At 37.2% G+C, this 14624-nt stretch overlaps 1 non-coding gene across 1 annotated transcript in view; it reads right to left on the minus strand.

Moving 5' to 3' along the window:
- LOC113719357 (intermembrane lipid transfer protein VPS13) overlaps positions 1-14624 on the minus strand; it is a 48161-nt gene that overhangs the window by 9918 nt on the left and 23619 nt on the right. Inside the window, exons 20-32 of the transcript XR_011825183.1 lie at positions 14534-14592; positions 14263-14365; positions 11770-11958; positions 11524-11640; positions 8404-8687; positions 5714-7284; positions 4429-5613; positions 4037-4165; positions 3790-3945; positions 1066-1680; positions 909-980; positions 358-816; positions 82-265 (exon numbers count right to left, since the gene is read on the minus strand). This is a non-coding gene — a transcript (intermembrane lipid transfer protein VPS13). The remainder of the gene's footprint in view (positions 1-81; positions 266-357; positions 817-908; positions 981-1065; positions 1681-3789; positions 3946-4036; positions 4166-4428; positions 5614-5713; positions 7285-8403; positions 8688-11523; positions 11641-11769; positions 11959-14262; positions 14366-14533; positions 14593-14624) is intronic.

Below are 14624 nucleotides of genomic sequence, written 5' to 3' on the forward strand. Positions count from 1 at the left end.
AAATAATATACTCAAGGAATTAGGTTTTGAGAAGACAAACAAAAATATTTTAATCCTTCTACAAAAAGAAGATAAAATTACCGTCAAGTGGCTCAGAATCAAAAGCAATAGTTTCAGATAGAGAGAACTTGGTTCCACTGAACTTAGCCATTGCACTAAATGTTTCAGCACGTGGAAATTTGAGGACTGAAGGTCTAAAGCGCTCAATGCTACAAGTTATTGTCAGGTCATTTGAGGAATCGATGTGAAAGAAAGAAGTTTCAACCTGAAAAAGCACAAATAAATTTTTCAAAACACCAGCAAATGAAGAAGTTCAGCTTATGGAACACTAGGAAACCTACAAGTTATGCTAAAGACCTTGGAAAGTGCTGCACTACGTGTAATACCACCATTATCGATGAGCACTGAAACTGTCACTGGAAGATAATTTTTGAACACTAATGGGCTAGTTAAGATCACCAGATGCATCAATCGTTTTTTTGACATCTGCAAGTCATTTGATTCTTTCCTGTAGCTTTTATTGGAGGTTTTGGCACTATCCTCACAAGGGAAACTTCTCTTCAGTCCATTGACTGCAGGCAAGGACCTATTATCAACTGATATGCAGCAGCGGAAAGGAGCACTGCTAGGATGAGATGGATAGCACATAAAGGAACGCAGAAGATTAGTCCTACTCTCGTTCAAAACTAAATTTGAGACGTTATAAGCCTCACTCCAAAGGTAAGTATCGCCAAGAGGGCGCCATCTCATTCGACCTGCTTCAGCCAAATGCAAAGGCAGAGGAAACTCCTTCCCTGGATATATAGGATCTAGAATCTGGAAAAAGAAATTATTGCAAAGCTCAATGGCACAAATTCAGTAGGACTAATAATGGAGAAAAAATAATACTTTCCTTCCAATCTCAATACCTTTGGAGACACACCAAATGGAATATCAAAACGCACTTCAAGAGGCACAGAAGTTGCATTTTTTAGTAGAACCTGAAAAACAAAATTGGAAACACTTGGGCCTGCTGCTGAAAAACAATAATAATGCACAAGAAGTATGTCTAGGATTTGGGCATACTGTTGAATATACTCGCAGCAACTTCGAGTAGCGCTGGACTGATACATCAACAACCACAGGAATGACAAAGCCACTCTTTGTCTCTGTCCTACCATCCCCTTGTGCCTTTTTACATCCTGTTGAATTATCCACACCATCAACAATTCCAGATCTAGTATTTGGCTTGGAAAAGTCCGCCTCAAAGTATCTAAGACCTACAAGATCCATTGAAATTGGAGGAGAAGGTATTGATGTGCCCTCTAGTTGTATAATAATAAAACTGTGAGCTGCCTCAACTATTTGCTTGCTATAGTGTCTTTCAGATGATTGAACAAGTCTATCATGGAAAAGCTGCTTCTTTGGAGTTTCATCAACATATATTGGAACTGAAGAACCAGCTTGCAGTATATATCCACCTTTTGAGGGCAATGCATTCTCATATTCAACAAGCTCCCCTTCACAAATATGAAAAACCAAGGGCAAGGAAGTTAAATTTTGAAGTATATACGGAGCATATCTTCTGGTATCTAGATTCTCCTTTATCTGAGACTTAAAGAATCTTGGACTCGTTGATCGAGTAGTTATTTCTGGCAGCTCCCAGACATCCTTCATCATATCTGTCGTCCGGTAAATAACCTTAAGAAGCAAGAGTAAGATACATAAATAATGACTCAAATATGATCTAAAAATGTACAAGGCCTATAAAAGGTGCCAAACCAAGTATTGCATTCAACAGAACCTGATTTCAACAAACAGCAAGTTTCAAGGCTAATGAACTGGTTGACATCATGAAAAGCTTAGCTTCTTTTTTTGTTTAGTTAGATCTATTAACCCATCAACTGATTATGAGATAATACAGCTTGAAACTTCTTACAAGCTTACAGCACGAAATAAATACAACAATGCAATCGATGGTAAGACTAATACTCTCCTTATTACATAATCCTCTTTTGTTAAGGGACTCATCCTCTAACATATCGCACTGTTAATAAGGGAAAGTACCTTCTGGCGTCACGGTATCTACCTTAATAAATTTTGACTTCTATGCAAAACAATAAATGCCCAGAGACTTAAAGCAAGCAACACAATTACTCATCACCACCTGTATAATAATACAATCACCAATACAACAAAATACTTTACATGTTTAGATCAATTATGTTTAAGTTGCATAAATATTATCATTAAGCTGTACAGAGTGAGCACACACCAAATGCAATCAAAATTTGAATTTTAGAAACCTGCACAAACATCAGTTCTCCAAGGAACTAGTCCTATGGCACTTGGGTATGTAAATACTTTACTTTTTCAGTTTTGATTACGATATGGTGACTAAAGAACATAGGACCCCTATGAAGACAAGGTCCTCGATGAACACATTTTCTTTTTGTTTTGGCCCCGACAGACAATTTTTGCCCAAAATGTTTTTAAATACATAAATAGTAGAGAAAGAATGTAATGTACCCAAAATGTAATCAAATGTAATATTAGCCCACTGTACTTAAAGATTTTAATAAGAACACACAAATATATTTCTGATCATAATTTGTGCAGAATTCAGCAAATGTTTTTAAAGTTGTGGATACAGTAATCCAGTGTCTGATCAAGTCATGACGCTTTAGAGAAGGATTAGCAAAACATTCAACATAGAATGCACTACAAGGATGCTTTTGATGTGCAGGTTGACTTATTAGTGAACCTGAAAGAGAGTAAAGGGGTTTTCCAAGCAATATGTAAGGCAGAGGTGAATCTAGCTGCAGTTCATGATGGTTGAGGGAAATAGACCTAAACAGAATAGCAGAAGGTCAAACATCTCAAATTACTCTTCAGAAATCCTGTTACAAGCCCACGACCAGTTTTTACAAGAAAATTCTATTTTGACATTCATGCAAGAAAAGTTGTCTCATTTCCAACCATGCAAGGACTAGATAAACACGAGTATGTAAATGATATTTTCCTTTATTTATCTGGGTTTTTTTGACACTTCATCATCAAGAATCAGCCATTTTAACTGCCTTCAACTGTTGAACAGGCATTCATGGTATTGCAATGAATCTTTTTTACTTAACCATTGTATTAATCCCAAGTCTGCAAAGGGTCTAACTGGGAACAGCATCTATCTAGCTCATTCCTACAGAAACTGCCTCTTCTTCTATGTTGTCCAATGGGGATAGACCCAAAAACAGACTCACCTACATCACAAAGAACTGGAAAACAGAAAGAAATTTCCTGGATATACAGAGAAAAGGGAAATCTATGAAGCATTGGTGGGGAAACAGCAAAGGGGAATATCTTTCAGAAGGGAAAACACTTGGTGTTCAATATTCATCTCTTTGGACTACACAATATACAAATATATATACACAAGTGTAACCTAATTTAGATCCTAAAATCATGCTAATCTAAATCAATCTACTACCTAATTAATATATGATACTATAATCATATGATACCTAATTAATATATAATACTATAATCATATGATACTATAATCAAATCTTTCCTAATATTTACAATATCAAATATTTCCATAATAACATATCACATATCTTCAACAAATATTACTGGCTCATATCCCAAAGTAGGCGGGTTAATTCTCCAAATATCATAAACTCAAGACAACCAACAACTTGAAGAAAGACCCATTGGTCAAGCAACCATTTTTGACAAACAAATTCAGGAAGTGAACCATGTTAACTTGACCATACTACTCAAGCATTTTTTAAATAAAAATCTTTTATATACCTCAATCAGAGATTCAGTAAGATTCAAGTTAAGCTGGGTTGTTGATTTAAGATGTGCATGGGTCATCATTGCACCGTCCAGGAGAGAACTATAATCATGCTTTCTGGATATGCTTAACTGAAATTTCCAGGGCTCTACAAAGGGCTCCCACAAGACCTGCATGCAGATAAAATATCATCATTTAGAGAGCCAAGATAATGAAATCAGCACCCCATGCTGCCAGATCACGTGTTTTATGCTGACGTACCTCGTCAATATTGTTGTAGTTTGCTTGAAGATCGCCCTCAATTGCTCCATTCAATTCACTTTGTGTTATGTTACAATTAAAGAGCAGGTTTCTCATCAGAATCTCAACCAAAGGCCCACATGAACTCCACTACATCGAAAGAGAAATAAATAGTGAATACAGCTCAGTAACACGAAAATAACCTAGCATACCAGAGACAACTAAGTTTTAAATTATCTTCCCATCTCAGTGGATGATCAAAGACTTCTAAACAAGCATGCTGTATCTAACATGCCACAGGCCACAACAGGACTTCAAAGTTCATGTATGATGCCAGAACATTATGATAATATAAAAGCTGATTATCTCCAAATGTAATTCACACAAGTATTTTTCCACAACATAATATTTACCTTAGCATCAGTTAAAAGAATGGAGACTTTTTTTAGTTGTGCACTAAATTTAATACTGTTGAACATGAGTTGAGAAGGCCCAGATTCTGGAATTTCAAACAACATATAGCGGAACAAGCAACATGTATCATTTGAAAGCCATATGTCAAGACTGTCACAATGGATATCCATGTTTACTTGTGCATCCTCGATCTGGTGATTTAAAACTTCAGATCCCAGATTGACCTGAAACACTTCAAAAAGCGACCAGGATCTTGGAATATTGTCCTTACATAGCACCAGCATCCCACCCACTTTTTCCAATTTGACAGTCAGGATCACATTCTTGCCACTGCTAACCATCTCACTGCAACTACTTTGAAAGGCAAAAGCAAGAAATACATGCTGATTTCCAAGTATAATGTCAAAGGGCAATTGGTTTTGGGTTTGGGGTTCTTCAAGTATGCTAAATATTTCTCGATTGACTTGAACAGGAATATAAGTAGTAATGCCAACTCCTTCCAACTTTACAGCAGAAAAACCAGCTTCATTCCTTGGGTTTTCTGATGATAAAGACCTTGACAAAGTAGGAGATTGTACAGTAATTGCCAAATTTTCAATGGCATGGTAATTTTTTGGTAATGCATCTACAGTAGACATTCTGGAAGTTTGTGGTTGGTAGTCACCAAGTAATACAAAGATCTGTCTCCAGTCAAACATGTGCATCCAAACATCTATACAAGGAAGAGACACAAGAACCTTACTTTTGTCCCTGATCTGACACTGAAAGAGTCATTCTAGGAGATAACAAGCTAGAGCTGGAAGACGGGCACTCCACGAGCATAACAGAATTCAGAGATGAAAAGAAAGTGAGATAAGATAATGAAACATTGACAGAATAGGGTTTGCCATCCACTATTGAGGCAGAGCACATGAGTTGCATTTCAACTTCTGCTACAAGCTCAGAAACAGTTGATTCACTTTTTGGAGAACACAACCTAATGGACAGTGACCTCATGCAGAGCCTAATATCTGTGGAGGTAACTGCTGAATCTTCAAGCAAGGCCACAGTGTCATCTTCCATTTGCCTTTTCAACTCAAGGAACTCTAAAACATCATATTTGAATAATTTTGATTGTTTGTCCACCAAGGAAAACTGATTTATGATATCCACCAGTGCCCTGAAGCCACTAACTGTCCATATTCCTGTAAACATGTATAACATGCACAAAGCTTCAAGAAAGTGAAAGGCAGAAGGGATGCAAAAAGATACAAGCGAAAGTAAGGCAGCCAAGTTTGTCCATACCTCCAGCAACAAGCTGACACTTGATAATCTTTGACATTACACAAATTGGATAGGAAGAGGGAACATTACACGACTCTAACTGGAAGGGGACTCTCACCCAAACATCAGCATCGAATGATGAAATTAAAGTAACATTCCGGCATCCAGGACTCAGATCAAAACTTGAGGAATCAAATAGGTCATCCTTCATCAGCATTAGCGACAGAGATAAATCACGTCCAAACAAGTTTAAACAATGATTTCTGTTGGAAATTTTGTCATCCACGACCAAACATTCAAAAGGAATTTCCTTCAGCACAAATTTAAAATCACTGTTTTCAATAAAACAACCAAGCAACTGTTGTATATCAAGCTTTAGAAACTGAGATCCATCTTGCCTAACAGGTACCAACAAGTCACAGTCTAGTATCTCAAACTTATAAAAGGTGGAGCTGCTCACTTCCAAATCACTACAGTCAGAGTTAACTGAGGTAATGGGATTGTCTTCAGACTTGCAGCTCCATTCAGGTGAGGAAGCATAGCCAATTATCACAGCGAGAAGCTCAGGAGGTAAAGTACAGGACACATGTTGAAGGCCAAAACTCAATTCAATTGAACCACTGGGATCATTCCTTGCACGTACGTTCAAAATTGGAGAGAGATTGGGTAGTAAGGGACCCCAAAGGAAGCCACTAATAGTTTGTGGCCACCAAGATGAAGAAAGAATTAATCCCTCCATAGAACACAGAAAATCAAAACAACCATCACAAACTGAAAGAGATGATTTACAGGTTGCCAAAGATATAGTTCCAACTACACATGCTGAATCATGAAAGTATAACCTCATGCTGTAGAGGTTAAATTCAGCTTCAAACATTTCATTACTACTGCAGTTTTGCCAAAAAGGGTCTGCACTATGTTTGGGTTTCTTTAAGTGGCAGTAAAAGCATGTAGACCCCTCTTTCAAACTGCACCTGTTCCATTGGACTTTCCTGACTCTCAAGTCTAAATATTTCCTCCACCGAGGAGTGGCATAGTTAACCAAAGTCTCAAAAGCAACAATAGGACCAGAATTGCAGATTGTAGTGAAAGGAAAATTTTCCAAGGGAATACTCATGCACTCGGAGGATCCTCCTTCAACAAAGTTAGAAAAACCATACTTTTCAAAATCAAAATGAGGTCTTGAGCAGGAACAATTACCATCCACAACAGAGCTGTCTTGATGAACAACAGAAGTTCCAAATTTCAAAATTCTATCAAAAAATCCAACCAGAAGGCCAATTATGAATGGGTAGCAGTGTATCTCAACGTGACTTAAGCTTACTGAAAACTTGTCATAAGCTGACTCCAATCCTTTGTAAGATTCAAAATGCAGCTTCAAACACCCATCGGCACTTGCAGTCTTATCATCAAAGTTCTCATTTTGATTGGTAAGTTTGCAATCCTTCTCAACCTGATCTGAAGATTCAGTAGTCAACTTTCCTCCAGAGGAGCAGAGTATATATTTGGTTTCCACATTTTTCTTTGGATAAGCAACGATCTGCAATCCCTTCATGGACATCCAGCAATCCAGGAACTCTTTCAGATTGAAACTGCAAAAAGCTGTGTCACACAACACACTTATATTGAAGGTCAACAGTTTGACCAACTAATTTTGCAATGAAATTTATATATTTCAAATGAAGGTGAAAGATACTCTTGTGCAGGGCCTTACAAAATCCACACAAGTATACTTCACACCTTCATATGAACCATAAATTAGATTTTTATACAAGTTAAAACAGCTTCAGATGAACATTCTAGCAAGAATTAAACAGCTTCAAATTTATATTTTTACACAAGTCTTAAACCCTTTTCCTATGGCCCCAGTGGGCTGAACCTTCTAGCAAGAATTAAAACTAAAAACACTACTCTAACAGAAAATTACAAAACTTACAAAGGGAAATCAGTTCTCCCATGTATTCATGCATCATTAGCTATTGTCGCAGTTTCTGATACCAAGTACAAAAAGAAGAAGAAGATTACTCAGGACCATCCTACAGGGATATAGTCATCCAATCACCACATATTTTTGAGCCTTTTAAAAAGGGATTAGCGGACAACAATGGTCATATTTACTTTTACTCTCTCTATATATCTTAATTTTCGTATGGATAAACTCATCACCAGTTACCATAAGTGCTTCAGCTTCTATAAAGATGCTCTGATAATACACTCCATAAGAAATTGACAGTAGCCTCTTCCAGCTTTTGAGAGTCTAACAGTACAGACCATGAAAATAGTTCTTTGCCAGTTATAGCTAACTAGTTATGAAGATCTGTCTTAAGAAAAATTATTTCTTGGTAATTTTCCTTGCAAGCATCATATGAATCTACAAGAAACCTTGCTCAAAGAATCTACTTAAAATTGAGCAACATTTAAACTCCCCAACATGTTTTGCTTATGTCTTGTCGCTAGTTGCTTTAATTGACCCAGAGATGTAGTTGGTAAGTATTTGCATTGCAAAGATATGCAATGATTCCTGTATCTAAAAGTAACGCATGTAGCAAAAGAGAAATACAAAGTACACTGCTAATCTGTGACATATCAATCCAGATCATAAAGCAACAACTGAAAGGAACTTACCACATTAAAATTCCATCCAACAATTGATGATAGTGCCATTATTTACTTTGAATGTGCAAAATAAAAATTTAATGCAAGGACCATACCTAACATCTAAACTCCAAGGGCAAAGCAGGAGAACATAGCCATTTTCCACTTCATTTTCAAGGTCAACTTTGAAATTAACAAACTCCAAACTTGCACTAACAGAAAACCAGAAAACTTCAGAAGTCCCAAGTCCATTTGAGTTGTTATGAACCTCATTTCCATTATTCAGGTCTGCACACTCTGATTTGCAGTGCAGCTCATTAAAATTTCCAATTAGACCCAAAATGCTACAATATATAGATGGCGAAAAGTGGAAAAGAATTGATGGAATGTGGATGTAGACCTGAAACACAAAGAACAAAAAAAGTGAATATATCAACATATACCACCATATGCAATCATTGATGAAGGGAAAAAAATCCCGTATTTAAGAAGAGCTCACACAATCTAGTAGTTTTTTTTTTTCCTTCTTAAGGTTATATTAAGTACAGGTCTTCAAAGACGATGCTTTCTGGCCTGCTACAAGTCATTGTTATTAGACTTGTAAAATAATACAACAAAGACCTTGATTTTATTTTAGCCAAAGGATATGAAGGATGACCCTCAATCAGCAAATAGGAAGAGATAAGTTGGAAGATGCCAGAATTACAAGATATAAAGGCAGACCTCAAGCATAGTGCAGAAAAACTTGGGAGAGTCAACAAATCAAATGATTAACCTATTTGCTGACATGCTTGCTTACAGAAAGCCACGGAAAGGAAAATAAACCTAGAAAAGTTCCAAACTCAATTGAAAAACTCCCATCTCTCTCCCCCTCTCTAACATCATTCTTGTGGCACTCTCCATTCTCTTCATTTTGAGGGCACGAAGTTTGGATGAAAGGGTAAATGAGTATAGTTGAAGATGAAGGCTTTTCATAGATGCTTTGGTTTTACATATAAGACATGGCAAGGGTACCATACACCTCTCATGAACTCAACAGTCCACAGCTTGAATCCAATCAAAAATTGTCGAGCTCGAGCTGCTTGAACAACTGAGGGACACTTTGAAATGGGTTTTTAAGGGTGTTTTTAAACATTTTAATGTGAAGAAGTTTTAAAATAACTTTTTGGATGCAGAAAAAGTTTGAAAAGACCTTCCAGATGCGTGTTTTTTTGGGGTGTCTTTAAAGGTGTTCTTCCACCTCACCTACCTCCACCCCCGTCACCTCTACCCATCTCTTCCCTTTTACCCTCATCTCCACACTCCTTTGCCCACCCCCTACTCTCTCCTTCCTCTTCCCTCCCCCTCCCTCCTTCCCCTCTTCACCCTTTCCTCCTCCCCTTCGCCTTCCCTCTTTCCGGCGGACAGGGGAAAGGAGGGTGCGGAAGTGGGTGTTGGGGGAGCACAGGTGGTGGACGAGAAAGAGGGGATATTGTGGTGTTGGTGTGTGTTTTATGGGTTACTTTTTGGTGTGTTTTTGGGAGGTTAATGTAGATTTTGTTGGGAAAAAACATGAGGTTTTTTTTTTAAAAAAAAAAAAAAAAACTCCTAATCCAAGCAGAGCCTAAAATAGTCAAATTCAAACCCTCTAATGCTAGGCTCATGAGCTCTTCAAGCTTTATTAGTTTCTTTATTTCCTTTGTTAGTGAATAACTTATGTTAAATTTACAAGTTGAGCTCGATCTGCAAAAACTTATGTGCAGCTTGAGACCCCGCTCATCATTGGATACCTGATGGTAGGACGGCCATGATACCAAACAGGAAATTTGTCAAACTGAAACCAACCAGAACCAGAACCTGGACTGGAACCCTAGCTGAAAGTTTCGGATTTGGTTTATTAAACATGGACCTGGAGCAGTTCTGGTCCTGTTCGAACCATCCATTTGGGAAAAAAATAATAATAATAAAAGATAGAGAGATAGACCAAGTTAACTCTTTTCAGACAATGGTGAAATATTTTTTCATATAAGCTGTATCAGCTTGTTTTTCCTTGTTTACTAATTATAGCATGAAAGCTTCCTTTTTCCCCCCTAAATTCATTAACTTCAGTTTTTTGCAAATTCACTATCATATATTTTTAGAATCGATCTATAACCATTAGTGACTAAATGTAATTTGCAGGACCAGAACTGAAGGTTTCAGAATCATAACAATAACCATCCCTACAAGGGCCAGTTCAGCCCCTATGATACCCCATCCCACATCAGAAATGTAAAGTGCTATAGACCAATACTTAAGTAGAGGCTCAGCACTCAATTCCAACATGGGCTATCCATTTTGGGCTAGCAAGGATGGAGCCCAAATAGTTGGACTTGGCTATTGAGACTCTGGTTGCACCTTGGCCCTATGGGCCCAGGGCTTGACATTATGGTATCAGGGCAAATCTCCTGTGGTCTTTGCAGAGGGTAAGACTAGGCTAGTGGTATTGGGCCGGACTACACAAGGGAGTGAAGGAACTAAGTGCTGTGAGGGGTTAAGTGCTACGTTGACCTTAGGGCAGGAGCCACCTCTAGAATCTAACACAACTGAGCCGACAGTCTAGAAGGATGCAAAGTCTAAAAAGGAGGGGTGAATGTACAGTGCTATAGACCAATACTTAAGTGGCGGCTGAGCACTCAAGTCCAACTTGGGATATCCATTTTGGGCTAGCGAGGATGGAAACCCAAATAGTTGGACTTGGCTGATGAAACTCTGGTCGCGTCTAGGGCCTGTGGGCCCGAGGCGTGACAATTCTGCCTTTCAAACAAACTGGAACTGGCGGCTTTGGAACCCTGGCCATGCCTGTCTGATGGAGATCCAGCTCATGTTCACGTTTGGGAAAAAACCACTCTGCTTGGCATGATTGCTGCCCTGCCAATCACAAACCATCCTCCCCCCTCTCCCAGCACAGCCTTCAGTATAAAGAATAGTAGTTTCATCTTGCTTTTTAATGAGGGCTTAAAGGCATGAGCCCTAAGTAAATGCCTCAAAATGGTTGGATAATATAATATGCAAGTGTGAAACTTGTTGCCTTATGTAACAAGATATGGTAAAAACATCAAGGATAGGAAATCCTACGAAGCCTACTAATGTGACAATTAATAGACAAAACAGAGCGGAATAATTGCCCATGATGCCTTTAGAGAAAAGCAGTTCTAAGAAAATCTCTGCATTAGCAAAGCCAATAATGTGAAATAGAAAAAGCGATACATACTTACATCTAATCTTTTCAATACTGCCTCATCTGGAATAATGCAAGATTCTAAGTTCGCTGAAAAGTTCAATTTCTCGAAAATTGGGATGGCTTCAGTTGAACATGGGATTGACACCAGAACCTGAAAGTCACAATTTCAAAATTACAGCCTTGAAACAGCTTTAAGTTCTATAGTATGAACATAGACTTGAAACTACTATAAATTTCATTTTGAAACCATCAGCAGAACTGAAGAGTATGGAATCCTGACCTCAAAATTGCTAAAGTTAAGCTGATAGTGATCATAGAAATCATCAAGTTGAAAACCCAAAGGGAAGAAATCACCGGAACTGGAGATCAAGTAGTCACTCAGATGACGGTGAGAATGACCTTGCAGATCAGAAGCCAAAGAACCCCTCTTAAAATTAGATTTAAATGTGAAATCTCCGAGTTCTACTACCTGCCAATTGTTAAGTTTGAGATTAGTGCAAAATGCTGAAATTGTGATATGTACAAATAAAGATGCAAGCCTGAAGGCTTCAAGCATATATAAGAAAACTCATAGCGTTTCCTAACCAACAAGCTGAAACAACTGAAGTGTCGTAGATCAAAATAGCAACATGGTGCCATGGTTTATTTGTCAGATTGATGAATCTAAAACTTTACTATATGTTTGTCTAGCTTCTGGTGATTTCAACATTTTGATTGTTTTGGCTTGCTGCATTCCTATGTTAATATTGTCAGCATATTAGCAACAGATTCTTCCTTGTAGCAATTGTCTCAAGATTCCTTCTCTATGCAATTTATAGTTGATATTCTAGTTGAGCCTTTTATACCTTAAATTGAAATTATGTTGCATATAGAGAAGAGCTATGACTAAGCCAGAGCTCAAAGTAACTTAACCAGTACATCTATTTCGACCATAATTTGACATATACTATGGAGTTGAGCATCATTTCGCATCTAGGGTTCAGCATGAAAGCAGACCAACCTCAAACGACTTGTTAACACTTAAATGGTCAAATGCAGGTGCTTTCACCCATGCCGACCACACATTTAGAAAGTATCTATAGTTGGTAGGTTGTGGAGATTTTAGGACAAAACCGTCTCTCCAAGGGAGGTTAGGATTAAAACCAGTTCACTTACTACACAGTTTTGTTTAAAACTGAGCTTTAACATCTCAAGGACAAAGCCAACTACCACAAACTGCCTCATTTTAAATAAACTCGAGTATCCAATGCAGTCCAAGTCAATTCTCTGATGAAGCAGAATAATTGTCCAAGTCAATTTATAATTAATTAGTTCCTACCCTGATGAAGCAGCCCCAAGATTGTTGGACACATATTCACGTCTTTGGAAGCCTAAGAATAAAATTAAAGGCTCATTGGCAAACAAGAAGAAATTTTGGTCTAAAGGAGTTTGTCCATGGTGATTCTTGGAGTCTGTGATAGTCATATTCAATTCTCTGTATTTATTACTTTAGTATATTCTGTTATTTAGGAGAATTCTAGAATTTGAGCCTTTATTATGTTAGGTGAGTAATTGGAGTCCTTTGCTAGAAGGTAACTTCCTACAGGAATTAGAGTTCTACAGCTAGTTAAATTTTTTATTTAAAATACAGTTTTGGGAGAAGTTTTAGGAAGTTTTTTAGTTATAAATACTTGTGTATCTACATTACTTCGAGAATTGATGAACAAAATTTGAGTTTTAGGTGACTAGTTGCTTTTCCTTCTTCTTACCCTCTTTTCTTCTTTTCTTCCCACTATACTGTTCACGGGTACCGTTCACAGCCCTACGCAGGCCACAATTTCTCATTCTTCCGCTAGTGCTAGTAAGGCAAGATCTAACCCATCTTGTACTACATCTACCCATTTCACAGGAATATCCATTTCTTTTTGCCATTTCATGTTCAGTTCTCAGCACATCTATATTGATAAATAATCATAAGAACATAACAGCAGAAAACTCTCAGAGTATAGAAAATTTAGGAATCTACACAAGTTTAACTCCTATAAGGTTTTTAGACTTCATGCACAGCCCAACGAGGTAGATAATACGTCTTTTGGCTATGCATGTTAAAAGAACATCATCTCAGAGTATGTCTAGCATACATGGTTTTTGCCGAAGGAATAATAAATATATGTAATTCTTCAAACTTCCAATTTCTTATTCTTTATTTTCACATCAACTATGGGATTTGAAATTTCTCAGGATTCTCACATCTCTCATAGACAGGACTTCAAAATCCATAATAATGGTGTAATTCAAAATTCACATTATTGTCGATTGGTTGATAACCCGTTCTTCAATGTTTCTTCACAAAATCACATTAAAATAGAACCACCAAAATCTCCAGAAATACCAATTGCCTACATTTTCTTAATCTAGACATTCCCAAACCAGCCAAACAAACACAAACATATTAGATAAAACTGTGGTAGATGAGAATCATAATACATCTAACACGAACATGCTGAGATTTGAAACAAACAACACTTTTAAATGTGAAGTCTAGACAACATAATTATCAAACCAGAGACTGGAAGTACCATGCAAGTTTTCAACTATATTTTTGAGGCCCAACATTTTGCTTATAGGAAAACATTAAGAAGAAGCGTATCAAAATGAAGTAAAAATTAGACTTGAATTGAAGAAAAGTGATATACATGAGCGTTATCATGCAATTACCATTTTATGCACTTCAACATTGTCCTGTGATGCTAGTGATCCAAATAGAAATTAACGAGTGTTATCATGCAATTACCACTTTGTGCTCTTCAAAGTTTCTGTCCACCCATGGTATCGTAAAAAGAAGATAGGCAAGATTGACATCCCACATTACGCTTTTTCGATTTGATAAAATGCAACTGCAAAAAAAAGGAGAAAAGGTAGAGCAATTCACAAAATTTGTATACATGCTAGCTCAAACCTGTCCAACCACAATAGCAATTTTGACATACATTGAGTTCAATTTTCAAAACTGAAACTAGCTAATTTTTTTAAAAAAATGTTACAAATTATAAAACTGAACTTACTCAATTTTAGACAGGAGTCTCGTGCGGACATTACTGATCTCATTTATTGATGATAGAATCTACATGAAGACAGACAAGTAATTAATTAGTG

Source organism: Coffea arabica, chromosome 11e (assembly GCF_036785885.1).
Source record: "Coffea arabica cultivar ET-39 chromosome 11e, Coffea Arabica ET-39 HiFi, whole genome shotgun sequence".
NCBI classification, from domain to species: Eukaryota; Viridiplantae; Streptophyta; class Magnoliopsida; order Gentianales; family Rubiaceae; genus Coffea; species Coffea arabica.